Source organism: Cherax quadricarinatus, chromosome 61 (genome assembly GCF_038502225.1).
Source record: "Cherax quadricarinatus isolate ZL_2023a chromosome 61, ASM3850222v1, whole genome shotgun sequence".
NCBI lineage: Eukaryota > Metazoa > Arthropoda > Malacostraca > Decapoda > Parastacidae > Cherax > Cherax quadricarinatus.
In genome coordinates, this window is record NC_091352.1 from 1,478,494 (window position 1) to 1,498,153 (window position 19,660).

Genomic DNA, 19,660 nt, shown 5'->3' on the forward strand with positions numbered 1-19,660 from the left:
TACAATATTGTGTTGGTACAATGTTGTATTGGTGCAATATTGTGTTGGTACAATATTGTGTTGGTACAATATTGTGTTGGTACAATATTGTGTTGGTACAATATTGTGTTGGTACAATGTTATGTTGGTACAATATTGTGTTGGTACAATATTGTGCTGGTACAATATTGTGTTGGTACAATATTGTGTTGGTACAATGTTATGTTGGTACAATATTGTGCTGGTACAATGTTATGTTGGTACAATATTGTGCTGGTACAATATTGTGTTGGTACAATATTGTGTTGGTACAATGTTATGTTGGTACAATATTGTGCTGGTACAATGTTATGTTGGTACAATATTGTATTGGTACAATATTGTGTTGGTACAATATTGTGTTGGTACAATATTGTGTTGGTACAATATTGTGCTGGTACAATATTGTGCTGGTACAATATTGTGTTGGTACAATGTTGTATTGGTGCAATATTGTGTTGGTACAATATTGTGTTGGTACAATATTGTGCTGGTACAATATTGTGTTGGTACAATATTGTATTGGTACAATATTGTGCTGGTACAATATTGTGTTGGTACAATATTGTGCTGGTACAATATTGTGCTGGTACAATATTGTGCTGGTACAATATTGTGCTGGTACAATATTGTGCTGGTACAATATTGTGCTGGTACAATATTGTGTTCGTACAATATTGTGCTGGTACAATATTGTGCTGGTACAATATTGTGTTGGTACAATATTGTGCTGGTACAATATTGTGCTGGTACAATATTGTGCTGGTACAATGTTATGCTGGTACAATGTTGTGCTGGTACAATATTGTGCTGGTACAATATTGTGTTGGTACAATATTGTGCTGGTACAATATTGTGCTGGTACAATATTGTGCTGGTACAATATTGTGCTGGTACAATATTGTGCTGGTACAATATTGTGCTGGTACAATATTGTGCTGGTACAATGTTATGCTGGTACAATATTGTGCTGGTACAATATTGTGCTGGTACAATATTGTGCTGGTACAATATTGTGCTGGTACAATGTTATGCTGGTACAATATTGTGCTGGTACAATATTGTGCTGGTACAATATTGTGCTGGTACAATATTGTGCTGGTACAATATTGTGCTGGTACAATGTTATGCTGGTACAATATTGTGCTGGTACAATATTGTGCTGGTACAATATTGTGCTGGTACAATATTGTGCTGGTACAATATTGTGCTGGTACAATGTTATGCTGGTACAATATTGTGCTGGTACAATATTGTGCTGGTACAATATTGTGCTGGTACAATGTTATGCTGGTACAATATTGTGCTGGTACAATATTGTGCTGGTACAATATTGTGCTGGTACAATATTGTGCTGGTACAATATTGTGCTGGTACAATGTTATGCTGGTACAATATTGTGCTGGTACAATATTGTGCTGGTACAATATTGTGCTGGTACAATATTGTGCTGGTACAATATTGTGCTGGTACAATATTGTGCTGGTACAATGTTATGCTCGTACAATGTTATGCTGGTACAATATTGTGCTGGTACAATGTTATGCTGGTACAATATTGTGCTGGTACAATATTGTGCTGGTACAATATTGTGCTGGTACAATAATATTGTGCTGGTACAATATTGTGCTGGTACAATATTGTGCTGGTACAATAATATTGTGCTGGTACAATATTGTGCTGGTACAATAATATTGTGCTGGTACAATATTGTGCTGGTACAATATTGTGCTGGTACAATGTTATGCTGGTACAATATTGTGCTGGTACAATATTGTGCTGGTACAATATTGTGCTGGTACAATATTGTGCTGGTACAATATTGTGCTGGTACAATAATATTGTGCTGGTACAATATTGTGCTGGTACAATATTGTGCTGGTACAATATTGTGCTGGTACAATATTGTGCTGGTACAATATTGTGCTGGTACAATATTGTGCTGGTACAATATTGTACTGGTACAATGTTGTAATTTAAGGTTACTTTTGTTAATACCTTTATATAAAGATTACATTTGACTCCAGGTTAGAGTTTGAGGGTTGCCAGGGAGGGCAGGGAGGAAAGGGAGAATATAGGGGATAGGGAGGGTAGGGAGAACAAGGAGGGTAGGGAGGACAGAGAGGGTAGGGAAGGCATGGAGGGCAGGGAGAACAGGGAGAGTAGGAAGGATAGAGAGGGCAGAAACGGTGTTGTATTCAACACAGGGAGAAGATTGCTTCTGTGAGCGACCATGTGTGAGGCATCTGTGACCAGTGTGGGATCTGCATGGTAGTGCCAGGGATGGTAGTGCCAGGGATGGTAGTGCCAGGGATGGTAGTGCCAGGGATGGTAGCGCCAGGGATGGTAGTGCCAGGGATGGTAGTGCCAGGGATGGTAGTGCCAGGGATGGTAGCGCCAGGGATGGTAGTGCCAGGGATGGTAGTGCCAGGGATGGTAGTGCCAGGGATGGTAGTGCCAGGGATGGTAGTGCCAGGGATGGTAGTGCCAGGGATGGTAGTGCCAGGGATGGTAGTGCCAGGGATGGTAGTGCCAGGGATGGTAGCGCCATTTATGGTACTGTCATGGAAGGTAGTGCCTTGGTAGTCCCAGTGATGTTAGTGCAATGGTAGTGCCAGAAGTGGTAGTGCCGGAGTGGTAGTGCCAGGAATGGTAGTACCATGAAAGAGACGGAGATGGTAGCTCCATGGTAGTGACAAGAATGAGAGTGCCAGGGATGGTAGCGTCACTGATGGTAGTGCCAGGGATGGTAGTCACAGAGATGGTTATGCCATTGTAGTGCCAAAGATGGTAGTGTCATGGTAGTACCAGGAATGATAGCACCGAGGTAGTGCTAGGACGGTAGTACCACGGTAGAGACAGGGATGATAGTGTCATAGTTCTGCCAGGGATGGTAGTACCACAGTAGTGACAGGGATGATAGTGTCATAGTAGTGCCAGGGATAGTACCATTGTAGTGACATGGATGATAGTCCCATAGTATTGCCAGGGATGGTAGTACTATGGTAGTGACAGGGATGATAGTGTCATAGTTGTGCCAGGGATGGTAGTACCATGGTAGCGACAGGGATGATAGTGCCATAGTTGTGCCAGGGATGGTAGTACCACGGTAGTGACAGGGATGATAGTGCCATAGTAGTGCCAGGGATGGTAGTACCACGGTAGTGACAGGGATGATAGTGCCATAGTTGTGCCAGGGATGGTAGTACCACGGTAGTGACAGGGATGATAGTGTCATAGTAGTGCCAGGGATAGTACCATTGTAGTGACATGGATGATAGTCCCATAGTATTGCCAGGGATGGTAGTACCACGGTAGTGACAGGGATGATAGTGCCATAGTTGTGCCAGGGATAGTACCATTGTAGTGACATGGATGATAGTCCCATAGTATTGGCAGGGATGGTAGTACTATGGTAGTGACAGGAATGATAGTGCCATAGTTGTGCCAGAGATGGTAGTACCACGGTAGTGACAGGGATGATAGTGCCATAGTTGTGCCAGAGATGGTAGTACCACGGTAGTGACAGGGATGATAGTGCCATAGTTGTGCCAGAGATGGTAGTACCACGGTAGTGACAGGGATGATAGTGCCATAGTAGTGCCAGGAATGGTAGTACCATGGTAGTGACAGGGATGATAGTGCCATAGTAGTACCAGGTATGGTAGTACCACGGTAGTGACAGGGATGATAGTGTCATAGTTGTGCCAGAGATGGTAGTACCACGGTAGTGACAGGGATGATAGTGCCATAGTTGTGCCAGAGATGGTAGTACCACGGTAGTGACAGGGATGATAGTGCCATAGTAGTGCCAGGAATGGTAGTACCACGATAGTGACAGGGATTATAGTGCCATAGTAGTGCCAGGGATGGTAGTACCACGGTAGTGACAGGGATGATAGTGCCATAGTAGTGCCATGGATAGTACCATTGTAGTGACAGGGATGATAGTGCCATAGTTGTGCCAGGGATGGTAGTACCACGGTAGTGACAGGGATGATAGTGCCATAGTTGTACCAGGGATGGTAGTACCAGGGTAGTGACAAGGATGATAGTGCCATAGTTGTGCCAGGGATGGTAGTACCACGGTAGTGACTGGGATTATAGTGCCATAGTTGTGCCAGGGATGGTAGTTCCACGGTAGTGACAGATATGATAGTGCCATAGTAGTGCCAGGGATGGTAGTACCATGATAGTGACAGGGATGATAGTGTCATAGTAGTGCCAGGGATGGTAGTGCCATGGTAATTTCTACTTACCCACAGTCTGTTCCACACAAATGTATTAACCTCACACAGCAAACCATTGACACTGTGGCATGCTGCCTTTCTGCTCGTTCCTAAGTAGTTATGGTGTTACAACCAGGTGTGCAGGTCAGTAGACTACACCTGTACTTGTAATACATCCTCACCTGCAACACTGGCCCCCCTCACCTGCAACACTGGCACCTTCACCTGCAACGCTGGCACCCTCACCTGCAACACTGGCACTAATTACCTCAGAGTTCACACTGCCAGAAGTTTTGCACTAAACCAATTAGGAGTAATAACATTAAGAATTTCAAGTTGATTATAAGCAAACTGATGTTACAACCAAGTTACTGTAGTGGTTAATGTAGTGGTTACTGTAGTGGTTACTGTAGTGGTTACTGTAGTGGTTGATGTAGTGGTTACTGTAGTGGTTACTGTAGTGGTTACTGTAGTGGTTACTGTAGTAGTTACTGTAGTGGTTAATGTAGTGGTTGATGTAGTGGTTACTGTAGTGGTTACTGTAGTGGTTACTGTAGTGGTTACTGTAGTGGTTAATGTAGTGGTTGATGTAGTGGTTACTGTAGTGGTTACTGTAGTGGTTGATGTAGTGGTTACTGTAGTGGTTACTGTAGTGGTTAATGTAGTGGTTACTGTAGTGGTTACTGTAGTGGTTACTGTAGTGGTTACTGTAGTGGTTACTGTAGTGGTTACTGTAGTGGTTAATGTAGTGGTTACTGTAGTGGTTACTGTAGTGGTTAATGTAGTGGTTACTGTAGTGGTTACTGTAGTGGTTAATGTAGTGGTTACTGTAGTGGTTAATGTAGTGGTTACTGTAGTGGTTACTGTAGTGGTTAATGTAGTGGTTACTGTAGTGGTTACTGTAGTGGTTACTGTAGTGGTTAATGTAGTGGTTACTGTAGTGGTTAATGTAGTGGTTACTGTAGTGGTTGATGTAGTGGTTAATGTAGTGGTTACTGTAGTGGTTAATGTAGTGGTTACTGTAGTGGTTACTGTAGTGGTTACTGTAGTGGTTACTGTAGTGGTTACTGTAGTGGTTGATGTAGTGGTTGATGTAGTGGTTAATGTAGTGGTTACTGTAGTGGTTACTGTAGTGGTTGATGTAGTGGTTAATGTAGTGGTTACTGTAGTGGTTACTGTAGTGGTTACTGTAGTGGTTAATGTAGTGGTTACTGTAGTGGTTACTGTAGTGGTTAATGTAGTGGTTACTGTAGTGGTTACTGTAGTGGTTGATGTAGTGGTTAATGTAGTGGTTAATGTAGTGGTTACTGTAGTGGTTGATGTAGTGGTTAATGTAGTGGTTACTGTAGTGGTTACTGTAGTGGTTACTGTAGTGGTTAATGTAGTGGTTACTGTAGTGGTTACTGTAGTGGTTGATGTAGTGGTTAATGTAGTGGTTACTGTAGTGGTTACTGTAGTGGTTAATGTAGTGGTTACTGTAGTGGTTAATGTAGTGGTTGATGTAGTGGTTAATGTAGTGGTTAATGTAGTGGTTACTGTAGTGGTTAATGTAGTGGTTACTGTAGTGGTTACTGTAGTGGTTGATGTAGTGGTTAATGTAGTGGTTAATGTAGTGGTTACTGTAGTGGTTAATGTAGTGGCTAATGTAGTGGTTACTGTAGTGGTTACTGTAGTGGTTGATGTAGTGGTTAATGTAGTGGTTAATGTAGTGGTTACTGTAGTGGTTAATGTAGTGGCTAATGTAGTGGTTACTGTAGTGGTTACTGTAGTGGTTAATGTAGTGGTTAATGTAGTGGTTACTGTAGTGGTTGATGTAGTGGTTAATGTAGTGGTTACTGTAGTGGTTAATGTAGTGGTTAATGTAGTGGCTAATGTAGTGGTTAATGTAGTGGTTAATGTAGTGGTTAATGTAGTGGTTAATGTAGTGGTTGATGTAGTGGTTAATGTAGTGGTTAATGTAGTGGTTAATGTAGTGGTTAATGTAGTGGTTACTGTAGTGGTTAATGTAGTGGTTAATGTAGTGGTTACTGTAGTGGTTAATGTAGTGGTTAATGTAGTGGTTAATGTAGTGGTTACTGTAGTGGTTAATGTAGTGGTTAATGTAGTGGTTAATGTAGTGGTTACTGTAGTGGTTAATGTAGTGGTTAATGTAGTGGTTACTGTAGTGGTTAATGTAGTGGTTAATGTAGTGGTTACTGTAGTGGTTAATGAGTGGTTACTGTAGCGGTTAATGTAGTGGTTAATGTAGTGGTTACTGTAGTGGTTACTGTAGTGGTTAATGTAGTGGTTAATGTAGTGGTTAATGTAGTGGTTAATGTAGTGGTTACTGTAGTGATTAATGTAGTGGTTAATGTAGTGGTTAATGTAGTGGTTAATGTAGTGGTTACTGTAGTGGTTAATGTAGTGGTTAATGTAGTGGTTAATGTAGTGGTTACTGTAGTGGATAATGTAGTGGTTAATGTAGTGGTTAATGTAGTGGTTACTGTAGTGGATACTGTAGTGGTTAATGTAGTAGTTACTGTAGTGGTTAATGTAGTGGTTACCGCAGTGGTTACTGTAGTGGTTAACGTAGTGGTTACTGTAGTGGTTACTGTAGTGGTTAATGTAGTGGTTAATGTAGTGGTTACTGTAGTGGATAATGTAATGGTTAATGTAGTGGTTAATGTAGTGGTTAATGTAGTGGTTAATGTAGTGGTTACTGTAGTGGTTACTGTAGTGGTTAATGCAGTGGTTACTGTAGTGGTTACTGTAGTGGTTACTGTAGTGGTTACTGTAGTGGTTAATGTAGTGGTTACTGTAGTGGTTACTGTAGTGGTTAATGTAGTGGTTACTGTAGTGGTTAATGTAGTGGTTACTGTAGTGGTTAATGTAGTGGTTAATGTAGTGGCTACTGTGGTGGTTACGGTAGTGGTTAATGTAGTGGTTAATGTAGTGGTTACTGTAGTGGATAATGTAGTGGTTAATGTAGTGGTTAATGTAGTAGTTAATGTAGAGGTTAATGTAGTGGTTACTGTAGTGGATAATGTAGTGGTTAATGTAGTGGTTAATGTAGTAGTTAATGTAGTGGTTAATGTAGTGGTTACTGTAACAGTGGTAGTAACAATTGTAGTGGTTACTGTAACAGTGGTAGTAACAATTGCAGTGGTGACAACAAGAACAGATGCAGCCCTGCCAGTAGACTCCTGCTGGAGGTGACAACACGAACAGATGTAGCCCTGCCAGTAGACTCCTGCTGGAGGTGACAACAAGAACAGATGTAGCCCTGCCAGTAGACTCCTGCTGGAGGTGACAACAAGAACAGATGTAGCCCTGCCAGTAGACTCCTGCTGGAGGTGACAACAAGAACAGATGTAGCCCTGCCAGTAGACTCCTGCTGGAGGTGACAACACGAACAGATGTAGCCCTGCCAGTAGACTCCTGCTGGAGGTGACAACAAGAACAGATGTAGCCCTGCCAGTAGACTCCTGCTGGAGGTGACAACAAGAACAGATGTAGCCCTGCCAGTAGACTCCTGCTGGAGGTGACAACAAGAACAGATGTAGCCCTGCCAGTAGACTCCTGCTGGAGGTGACAACAAGAACAGATGTAGCCCTGCCAGTAGACTCCTGCTGGAGGTGACAACAAGAACAGATGCAGCCCTGCCAGTAGACTCCTGCTGGAAGTGACAACAAGAGCAGATGTAGCCCTGCCGGTAGACTCCTGCTGGAGGTGACAACAAGAACAGATGTAGCCCTGCCAGTAGACTCCTGCTGGAGGTGACAACAAGAACAGATGTAGCCCTGCCAGTAGACTCCTGCTGGAAGTGACAACAAGAGCAGATGTAGCCCTGCCAGTAGACTCCTGCTGGAGGTGACAACAACAACAGATGCAGCCCTGCCAGTAGACTCCTGCTGGAGGTGACAACAACAACAGATGTAGCCCTGTCAGTAGACTCCTGCTGGAGGTGACAACAAGAGCAGATGTAGCCCTGCCAGTAGACTCCTGCTGGAGGTGACAACAAGAACAGATGTAGCCCTGCCAGTAGACTCCTGCTGGAGGTGACAACAAGAACAGATGCAGCCCTGACAGTAGACTCCTGCTGGACGTGACAACAACAACAGATGCAGCCCTGCCAGTAGACTCCTGCTGGAGGTGACAACAACAACAGATGCAGCCCTGACAGTAGACTCCTGCTGGACGTGACAACAACAACAGATGCAGCCCTGCCAGTAGACTCCTGCTGGAGGTGACAACAACAACAGATGCAGCCCTGACAGTAGACTCCTGCTGGACGTGACAACAAGAGCAGATGCAGCCCTGCCAGTAGACTCCTTCTGGAGGTGACAACAACAACAGATGCAGCCCTGCCAGTAGACTCCTGCTGGACGTGACAACAACAACAGATGCAGCCCTGCCAGTAGACTCCTGCTGGACGTGACAACAACAACAGATGCAGCCCTGACAGTAGACTCCTGCTGGACGTGACAACAACAACAGATGCAGCCCTGACAGTAGACTCTTTCTTAGAACCATCAGTGTATATATAAATTGTGATAAATTATAACTACCAGTTAGGCCAGAAATTTCTTCTCGAGCAGTTGCTTTTACAAGTGATTTAAGGAAGTGATTATTAGTAATAAGCTTCTTGGGAGGAGCTTGCAGGTACGTGATATTAAATGACCACATCTCCCAAGGAGTGATGTGATGCTCTTGTCTCGACTCACGAAATCGTAATGACACGATTGCAAACAAACCATACCCCGGCCGGGATTGAACCCGCGACGGGCTGGAGTTTTGAGACTCTCTAACCGCGGGTTCAATCCCGGCCGGGGTATGGTTTGGTATACTCTTCTCTACAGTGATACAGTTCATGCAGGTTATAAAACTTATTATAACTGCAAGAGTCGTAGAGACTGCGTCTGGTTCGCCCATTAACATCCTAATACCAATTATATCCTAACACCAGACAACAATAACATCACTGGTACCAGCAATACCAAGCTCCTTCGTAATATTAATAACATGGGTGGTTTAAGGTCAGCCAAGAATAATTATGTGATTTAGTTTTTCATAAACTTAGATTCCTGGAGCGAAACTCAAGCAACTGCTTCAGCAGTGGTGTCATATACTGCCCTGGTACCAGGGGATACCTGCTCCTAGTTGAGCAGAACGAGAGTCAAACATGAATCAATGTGAAGTTGACTTGTTGTGGAGGACATGTTCGGAACGAGGCCAACACCACCCCTTTGATGTTAATGCAGTTCAGTACTGTCTTGGCGTCAGCCTGGCACTCTTAGTGCCAGCTGGTGGCACTGCCTTGGTGCCAGCTGGTGGCACTGTTTTGGTGCCAGCTGGTGGCACTGCCTTGGTGCCAGCTGGTGGCACTGTCTTGGTGCCAGCTGATGATTTCTTACAGACATAATCCACCACAAAGGTCTCAGATTCCTCTGACAGATGACTTATGTCTACATTAGGGGAGATGCTCGCGATCTTCTTCCTTCCCCCTCTCTCCCACTCCCCCTACGCCCCCTACCCGTACACCCCTCCCCTACTCCCCTTCCCCTAAAGCCCCTCCCTCTAGTCTCAGCAGCAGTCATATATCAGTCAAGGAGCTGATGCTGTCTGCAAGATGCCTGGATGCTGCTGGAGCAGACTGTGCTGGAGCAGACTGCTGGAGCAGAGACTGTGCGGGAGCAGACTGTGCTGGAGCAGACAGCTGGAGCAGAGACTGTGCTGGAGCAGAGACTGTGCTGGAGCAGACTGTGCTGGAGCAGACTGTGCTGGAGCAGACTGCTGGAGCAGAGACTGTGCTGGAGCAGAGTCTGCTGGACCAGACTCTGGCGCCTCGCAATCACGGCCTCTTAATGGAAGAAATTGTTTTCTCTGGAAATGTTCAAATATTGAGATGCTTCTCGTGGGGGGGGGGTGGAGGAGGAGGGGGAGGGAGGGGGTAAAGGAGAGGGGGAAAAAGAAGGAGGGGGAGGTTGACTGAAAATGAATGGGTTATATAATTTCTGCCCCATCCATCTCTACCATCCATCTCTACCATACATCTCTACCATACATCTCTACCATCCATCTCTACCATCCATCTCTACCATCCAGCTCTACCATCCAGCTCTACCACCCATCTCAACCATCCAGCTCTACCATCCATCTCTACCATCCAGCTCTGCCATCCATCTCTACCATCCAGCTCTACCATCCATCTCTACCATCCAGCTCTACCATCCATCTCTACCATCCAGCTCTACCATCCATCTCTACCATCCAGCTCTACCATCCAGCTCTACCACCCATCTCAACCATCCAGCTCTACCATCCATCTCTACCATCCAGCTCTGCCATCCATCTCTACCATCCAGCTCTACCATCCAGCTCTACCACCCATCTCAACCATCCAGCTCTACCATCCATCTCTACCATACAGCTCTACCATCCAGCTCTACCATCCAGCTCTACCACCCATCTCAACCATCCAGCTCTACCATCCATCTCTACCATACAGCTCTACCATCCAGCTCTACCATCCAGCTCTACCATCCATCTCTACCACCAATCTCTACCATCCATCTCTACCACCCATCTCTACCATCCAGCTCTACCATCCATCTCTACCATCCATCTCTACCATCCATCTCTACCATCCAGCTCTACCATCCAGCTCTACCATCCATCTCAACCATCCAGCTCTACCATCCAGCTCTACCATCCATCTCAACCATCCAGCTCTACCATCCAGCTCTACCATCCAGCTCTACCATCCAGCTCTACCACCCATCTCTACCATCCAGCTCTACCATCCAGCTCTACCATCCATCTCTACCAACCAGCTCTCTTTGTTAGTCTACGTACTGCCGTCAATGTATTCACCTATATATAGTTGCAAGGGTCGGGAGCTGTGACTCGACTCTTGCAACCACATATAAGCGAATACATTGCCGGCACTACCTCAGCATGTATGCACCGACATATACATGGTATGTATATCCTGGACCTCATACACGGCTATGCATACAAAACAACCACAGAGGGAGTTGAATAACTCAAGGCCTTTCGTCTTGCAATCAACACATCATCAGGAGCTTACGATACTGCCGACGTGTGTATATCAGGTCCCAGAAGACTGGTTGGGACTTCCTATCTGCTCCTGCAACATTGCAAGTTTCCGATGATGTGTTGATTGCAACACCAGGACACTGAGGTAATATTACGTGATTGGGAAATATTTCTGGGTAATATTTTTATTAATATAGAGCTTAATATTTCTTGTCCAGGATTTGATTTTGGCCGAATTGTTAGTCTACCTGGTCTGTCTACCTGGAGTCTACCTGGTCTGTCTACCTGGAGTCTACCTGGTCTGTCTACCTGGAGTCTACCTGGTCTGTCTACCTGGAGTCTACCTGGTCTGTCTACTTGGAGTCTACCTGGTCTGTCTACCTGGTCTGTCTACCTGGAGGACGCTCCGGGGGGTCCCCTGCCACCCAGGCCATGACCAGACTGAAGTTATACCAGTCTGAACTTCAGTAGTGTCAGCCTGAGCTGGGAGACTTCAGTAGTGTCAGCCTGAACTGGGAGACTTCAGTAGTGTCAGCCTGAGCTGGGAGACTTCAGTAGTGTCAGTCTGAGCTGGGAGACTTCAGTAGTGTCAGTCTGAGCTGGGAGACTTCAGTAGTGTCAGTCTGAGCTGGGAGACTTCAGTAGTGTCAGCCTGAGCTGGGAGACTTCAGTAGTGTCAGTCTGAGCTGGGAGACTTCAGTAGTGTCAGCCTGAGCTGGGAGACTTCAGTAGTGTCACCCTGAGCTGGGAGACTTCAGTAGTGTCAGTCTGAGCTGGGAGACTTCAGTAGTGTCAGTCTGAGCTGGGAGACTTCAGTAGTGTCAGCCTGAGCTGGGAGACTTCAGTAGTGTCAGTCTGAGCTGGGAGACTTCAGTAGTGTCAGCCTGAGCTGGGAGACTTCAGTAGTGTCAGCCTGAGCTGGGAGACTTCAGTAGTGTCAGCCTGAGCTGGGAGACTTCAGTAGTGTCAGTCTGAGCTGGGAGACTTCAGTAGTGTCAGCCTGAGCTGGGAGACTTCAGTAGTGTCAGCCTGAGCTGGGAGACTTCAGTAGTGTCAGCCTGAGCTGGGAGACTTCAGTAGTGTCAGTCTGAGCTGGGAGACTTCAGTAGTGTCAGCCTGAGCTGGGAGACTTCAGTAGTGTCAGTCTGAGCTGGGAGACTTCAGTAGTGTCAGTCTGAGCTGGGAGACTTCAGTAGTGTCAGCCTGAGCTGGGAGACTTCAGTAGTGTCAGCCTGAGCTGGGAGACTTCAGTAGTGTCAGTCTGGGCTGGCAGACTTCAGTAGTGTCACCCTGAGCTGGGAGACTTCAGTAGTGTCAGTCTGAGCGGGGAGACTTCAGTAGTGTCAGTCTGAGCTGGCAGACTTCAGTAGTGTCAGTCTGAGCTGGGAGACTTCAGCAGTGTCAGCCTGAGCTGGGAGACTTCAGTAGTGTCAGTCTGAGCTGGGAGACTTCAGTAGTGTCAGCCTGAGCTGGGAGACTTCAGTAGTGTCAGTCTGAGCTGGGAGACTTCAGTAGTGTCAGTCTGAGCTGGGAGACTTCAGTAGTGTCAGTCTGAGCTGGGAGACTTCAGTAGTGTCAGCCTGAGCTGGGAGACTTCAGTAGTGTCAGTCTGAGCTGGGAGACTTCAGTAGTGTCAGCCTGAGCTGGGAGACTTCAGTAGTGTCACCCTGAGCTGGGAGACTTCAGTAGTGTCAGTCTGAGCTGGGAGACTTCAGTAGTGTCAGTCTGAGCTGGGAGACTTCAGTAGTGTCAGCCTGAGCTGGGAGACTTCAGTAGTGTCAGTCTGAGCTGGGAGACTTCAGTAGTGTCAGCCTGAGCTGGGAGACTTCAGTAGTGTCAGCCTGAGCTGGGAGACTTCAGTAGTGTCAGCCTGAGCTGGGAGACTTCAGTAGTGTCAGTCTGAGCTGGGAGACTTCAGTAGTGTCAGCCTGAGCTGGGAGACTTCAGTAGTGTCAGCCTGAGCTGGGAGACTTCAGTAGTGTCAGCCTGAGCTGGGAGACTTCAGTAGTGTCAGTCTGAGCTGGGAGACTTCAGTAGTGTCAGCCTGAGCTGGGAGACTTCAGTAGTGTCAGTCTGAGCTGGGAGACTTCAGTAGTGTCAGTCTGAGCTGGGAGACTTCAGTAGTGTCAGCCTGAGCTGGGAGACTTCAGTAGTGTCAGCCTGAGCTGGGAGACTTCAGTAGTGTCAGTCTGGGCTGGCAGACTTCAGTAGTGTCACCCTGAGCTGGGAGACTTCAGTAGTGTCAGTCTGAGCGGGGAGACTTCAGTAGTGTCAGTCTGAGCTGGCAGACTTCAGTAGTGTCAGCCTGAGCTGGGAGACTTCAGTAGTGTCAGTCTGAGCTGGGAGACTTCAGTAGTGTCAGCCTGAGCTGGGAGACTTCAGTAGTGTCAGCCTGAGCTGGGAGACTTCAGTAGTGTCAGTCTGAGCTGGGAGACTTCAGTAGTGTCAGCCTGAGCTGGGAGACTTCAGTAGTGTCAGCCTGAGCTGGGAGACTTCAGTAGTGTCAGCCTGAGCTGGGAGACTTCAGTAGTGTCAGTCTGAGCTGGGAGACTTCAGTAGTGTCAGCCTGAGCTGGGAGACTTCAGTAGTGTCAGCCTGAGCTGGGAGACTTCAGTAGTGTCAGCCTGAGCTGGGAGACTTCAGTAGTGTCAGTCTGAGCTGGGAGACTTCAGTAGTGTCAGCCTGAGCTGGGAGACTTCAGTAGTGTCAGCCTGAGCTGGGAGACTTCAGTAGTGTCAGTCTGGGCTGGCAGACTTCAGTAGTGTCACCCTGAGCTGGGAGACTTCAGTAGTGTCAGTCTGAGCGGGGAGACTTCAGTAGTGTCAGTCTGAGCTGGCAGACTTCAGTAGTGTCAGCCTGAGCTGGGAGACTTCAGCAGTGTCAGCCTGAGCTGGGAGACTTCAGTAGTGTCAGTCTGAGCTGGGAGACTTCAGTAGTGTCAGCCTGAGCTGGGAGACTTCAGTAGTGTCAGCCTGAGCTGGGAGACTTCAGTAGTGTCAGCCTGAGCTGGGAGACTTCAGTAGTGTCAGTCTGAGCTGGAAGACTTCAGTAGTGTCAGCCTGAGCTGGGAGACTTCAGTAGTGTCAGTCTGAGCTGGGAGACTTCAGTAGTGTCAGCCTGAGCTGGGAGACTTCAGTAGTATCAGTCTGAGCTGGCAGACTTCAGTAGTGTCAGCCTGAGCTGGGAGACTTCAGTAGTGTCAGCCTGAGCTGGGAGACTTCAGTAGTGTCAGTCTGAGCTGGGAGACTTCAGTAGTGTCAGCCTGAGCTGGGAGACTTCAGTAGTGTCAGTCTGGGCTGGGAGACTTCAGTAGTGTCAGCCTGAGCTGGGAGACTTCAGTAGTGTCAGTCTGGGCTGGGAGACTTCAGTAGTGTCAGTCTGGGCTGGGAGACTTCAGTAGTGTCAGTCTGGGCTGGGAGACTTCAGTAGTGTCAGCCTGAGCTGGGAGACTTCAGTAGTGTCAGCCTGAGCTGGGAGACTTCAGTAGTGTCAGTCTGAGCTGGGAGACTTCAGTAGTGTCAGCCTGAGCTGGGAGACTTCAGTAGTGTCAGCCTGAGCTGGGAGACTTCAGTAGTGTCAGCCTGAGCTGGGAGACTTCAGTAGTGTCAGCCTGAGCTGGGAGACTTCAGTAGTGTCAGCCTGAGCTGGGAGACTTCAGTAGTGTCAGCCTGAGCTGGGAGACTTCAGTAGTGTCAGCCTGAGCTGGGAGACTTCAGTAGTGTCAGTCTGAGCTGGGAGACTTCAGTAGTGTCAGCCTGAGCTGGGAGACTTCAGTAGTGTCAGCCTGAGCTGGGAGACTTCAGTAGTGTCAGCCTGAGCTGGGAGACTTCAGTAGTGTCAGCCTGAGCTGGGAGACTTCAGTAGTGTCAGCCTGAGCTGGGAGACTTCAGTAGTGTCAGTCTGAGCTGGGAGACTTCAGTAGTGTCAGTCTGGGCTGGGAGACTTCAGTAGTGTCAGCCTGAGCTGGGAGACTTCAGTAGTGTCAGCCTGAGCTGGGAGACTTCAGTAGTGTCAGTCTGAGCTGGGAGACTTCAGTAGTGTCAGTCTGAGCTGGGAGACTTCAGTAGTGTCAGTCTGAGCTGGGAGACTTCAGTAGTGTCAGTCTGGGCTGGGAGACTTCAGTAGTGTCAGCCTGAGCTGGGAGACTTCAGTAGTGTCAGTCTGAGCTGGGAGACTTCAGTAGTGTCAGTCTGAGCTGGGAGACTTCAGTAGTGTCAGTCTGGGCTGGGAGACTTCAGTAGTGTCAGCCTGAGCTGGGAGACTTCAGTAGTGTCAGTCTGAGCTGGGAGACTTCAGTAGTGTCAGTCTGAGCTGGGAGACTTCAGTAGTGTCAGTCTGAGCTGGGAGACTTCAGTAGTGTCAGCCTGAGCTGGGAGACTTCAGTAGTGTCAGTCTGAGCTGGGAGACTTCAGTAGTGTCAGCCTGAGCTGGGAGACTTCAGTAGTGTCAGTCTGAGCTGGGAGACTTCAGTAGTGTCAGCCTGAGCTGGGAGACTTCAGTAGTGTCAGTCTGAGCTGGGAGACTTCAGTAGTGTCAGCCTGAGCTGGGAGACTTCAGTAGTGTCAGTCTGAGCTGGGAGACTTCAGTAGTGTCAGCCTGAGCTGGGAGACTTCAGTAGTGTCAGTCTGAGCTGGGAGACTTCAGTAGTGTCAGCCTGAGCTGGGAGACTTCAGTAGTGTCAGCCTGAGCTGGGAGACTTCAGTAGTGTCAGTCTGAGCTGGGAGACTTCAGTAGTGTCAGCCTGAGCTGGGAGACTTCAGTAGTGTCAGCCTGAGCTGGGAGACTTCAGTAGTGTCAGCCTGAGCTGGGAGACTTCAGTAGTGTCAGTCTGAGCTGGGAGACTTCAGTAGTGTCAGCCTGAGCTGGGAGACTTCAGTAGTGTCAGCCTGAGCTGGGAGACTTCAGTAGTGTCAGCCTGAGCTGGGAGACTTCAGTAGTGTCAGCCTGAGCTGGGAGACTTCAGTAGTGTCAGCCTGAGCTGGGAGACTTCAGTAGTGTCAGTCTGAGCTGGGAGACTTCAGTAGTGTCAGTCTGGGCTGGGAGACTTCAGTAGTGTCAGCCTGAGCTGGGAGACTTCAGTAGTGTCAGCCTGAGCTGGGAGACTTCAGTAGTGTCAGTCTGAGCTGGGAGACTTCAGTAGTGTCAGTCTGAGCTGGGAGACTTCAGTAGTGTCAGTCTGAGCTGGGAGACTTCAGTAGTGTCAGTCTGGGCTGGGAGACTTCAGTAGTGTCAGCCTGAGCTGGGAGACTTCAGTAGTGTCAGTCTGAGCTGGGAGACTTCAGTAGTGTCAGTCTGAGCTGGGAGACTTCAGTAGTGTCAGTCTGGGCTGGGAGACTTCAGTAGTGTCAGCCTGAGCTGGGAGACTTCAGTAGTGTCAGTCTGAGCTGGCAGACTTCAGTAGTGTCAGTCTGAGCTGGGAGACTTCAGTAGTGTCAGTCTGAGCTGGGAGACTTCAGTAGTGTCAGCCTGAGCTGGGAGACTTCAGTAGTGTCAGTCTGAGCTGGGAGACTTCAGTAGTGTCAGCCTGAGCTGGGAGACTTCAGTAGTGTCAGTCTGAGCTGGGAGACTTCAGTAGTGTCAGCCTGAGCTGGGAGACTTCAGTAGTGTCAGTCTGAGCTGGGAGACTTCAGTAGTGTCAGCCTGAGCTGGGAGACTTCAGTAGTGTCAGTCTGAGCTGGGAGACTTCAGTAGTGTCAGCCTGAGCTGGGAGACTTCAGTAGTGTCAGTCTGAGCTGGGAGACTTCAGTAGTGTCAGCCTGAGCTGGGAGACTTCAGTAGTGTCAGACTGGGCTGGGAGACTTCAGTAGTGTCAGTCTGAGCTGGGAAACTTCAGTAGTGTCAGTCTGGGCTGGGAGACTTCAGTAGTGTCAGTCTGGGCTGGGAGACTTCAGTAGTGTCAGCCTGAGCTGGGAGACTTCAGTAGTGTCAGTCTGGGCTGGGAGACTTCAGTAGTGTCAGTCTGGGCTGGGAGACTTCAGTAGTGTCAGCCTGAGCTGGGAGACTTCAGTAGTGTCAGTCTGAGCTGGGAGACTTCAGTAGTGTCAGTCTGAGCTGGGAGACTTCAGTAGTGTCAGTCTGGGCTGGGAGACTTCAGTAGTGTCAGCCTGAGCTGGGAGACTTCAGTAGTGTCAGCCTGAGCTGGGAGACTTCAGTAGTGTCAGTCTGGGCTGGGAGACTTCAGTAGTGTCAGTCTGAGCTGGGAGACTTCAGTAGTGTCAGTCTGAGCTGGGAGACTTCAGTAGTGTCAGTCTGAGCTGGGAGACTTCAGTAGTGTCAGTCTGAGCTGGGAGACTTCAGTAGTGTCAGTCTGAGCTGGGAGACTTCAGTAGTGTCAGTCTGAGCTGGGAGACTTCAGTAGTGTCAGTCTGAGCTGGGAGACTTCAGTAGTGTCAGCCTGAGCTGGGAGACTTCAGTAGTGTCAGTCTGGGCTGGGAGACTTCAGTAGAGTCAGTCTGAGCTGGGAGACTTCAGTAGTGTCAGTCTGAGCTGGGAGACTTCAGTAGTGTCAATCTGAGCTGGGAGACTTCAGTAGTGTCAGTCTGAGCTGGGAGACTTCAGTAGTGTCAGTCTGAGCTGGGTGACTTCAGTAGTGTCAGTCTGAGCTGGGAGACTTCAGTAGTGTCAGCCTGAGCTGGGAGACTTCAGTAGTGTCAGTCTGGGCTGAGAGACTTCAGTAGTGTCAGCCTGAGCTGGGAGACTTCAGTAGTGTCAGTCTGGGCTGAGAGACTTCAGTAGTGTCAGTCTGAGCTGGGAGACTTCAGTAGTGTCAGTTTGGGCTGGGAGACTTCAGTAGTGTCAGTCTGGGCTGGGAGACTTCAGTAGTGTCAGCCTGATCTGGGAGACTTCAGTAGTGTCAGTCTGGGCTGGGAGACTTCAGTAGTGTCAGTCTGGGCTGGGAGACTTCAGTAGTGTCAGCCTGAGCTGGGAGACTTCAGTAGTGTCAGTCTGAGCTGGGAGACTTCAGTAGTGTCAGTCTGAGCTGGGAGACTTCAGTAGTGTCAGTCTGGGCTGGGAGACTTCAGTAGTGTCAGCCTGAGCTGGGAGACTTCAGTAGTGTCAGCCTGAGCTGGGAGACTTCAGTAGTGTCAGTCTGGGCTGGGAGACTTCAGTAGTGTCAGTCTGAGCTGGGAGACTTCAGTAGTGTCAGTCTGAGCTGGGAGACTTCAGTAGTGTCAGTCTGAGCTGGGAGACTTCAGTAGTGTCAGTCTGAGCTGGGAGACTTCAGTAGTGTCAGTCTGAGCTGGGAGACTTCAGTAGTGTCAGTCTGAGCTGGGAGACTTCAGTAGTGTCAGTCTGAGCTGGGAGACTTCAGTAGTGTCAGCCTGAGCTGGGAGACTTCAGTAGTGTCAGTCTGGGCTGGGAGACTTCAGTAGTGTCAGTCTGAGCTGGGAGACTTCAGTAGTGTCAGTCTGAGCTGGGAGACTTCAGTAGTGTCAATCTGAGCTGGGAGACTTCAGTAGTGTCAGTCTGAGCTGGGTGACTTCAGTAGTGTCAGTCTGAGCTGGGAGACTTCAGTAGTGTCAGCCTGAGCTGGGAGACTTCAGTAGTGTCAGTCTGGGCTGAGAGACTTCAGTAGTGTCAGCCTGAGCTGGGAGACTTCAGTAGTGTCAGTCTGGGCTGAGAGACTTCAGTAGTGTCAGTCTGAGCTGGGAGACTTCAGTAGTGTCAGTCTGGGCTGGGAGACTTCAGTAGTGTCAGTCTGAGCTGGGAGACTTCAGTAGTGTCAGTCTGAGCTGGGAGACTTCAGTAGTGTCAGTCTGGGCTGAGAGACTTCAGTAGTGTCAGCCTGAGCTGGGAGACTTCAGTAGTGTCAGTCTGAGCTGGGAGACTTCAGTAGTGTCAGCCTGAGCTGGGAGACTTCAGTAGTGTCAGCCTGAGCTGGGAGACTTCAGTAGTGTCAGTCTGAGCTGGGAGACTTCAGTAGTGTCAGTCTGAGCTGGGAGACTTCAGTAGTGTCAGCCTGAGCTGGGAGACTTCAGCAGTGTCAGCCTGAGCTGGGAGACTTCAGTAGTGTCAGTCTGAGCTGGGAGACTTCAGTAGTGTCAGCCTGAGCTGGGAGACTTCAGTAGTGTCAGTCTGAGCTGGGAGACTTCAGTAGTGTCAGTCTGAGCTGGGAGACTTCAGTAGTGTCAGCCTGAGCTGGGAGACTTCAGCAGTGTCAGCCTGAGCTGGGAGACTTCAGTAGTGTCAGTCTGAGCTGGGAGACTTCAGTAGTGTCAGCCTGAGCTGGGAGACTTCAGTAGTGTCAGTCTGAGCTGGGAGACTTCAGTAGTGTCAGTCTGAGCTGGGAGACTTCAGTAGTGTCAGTCTGAGCTGGGAGACTTCAGTAGTGTCAGTCTGAGCTGGGAGACTTCAGTAGTGTCAGTCTGAGCTGG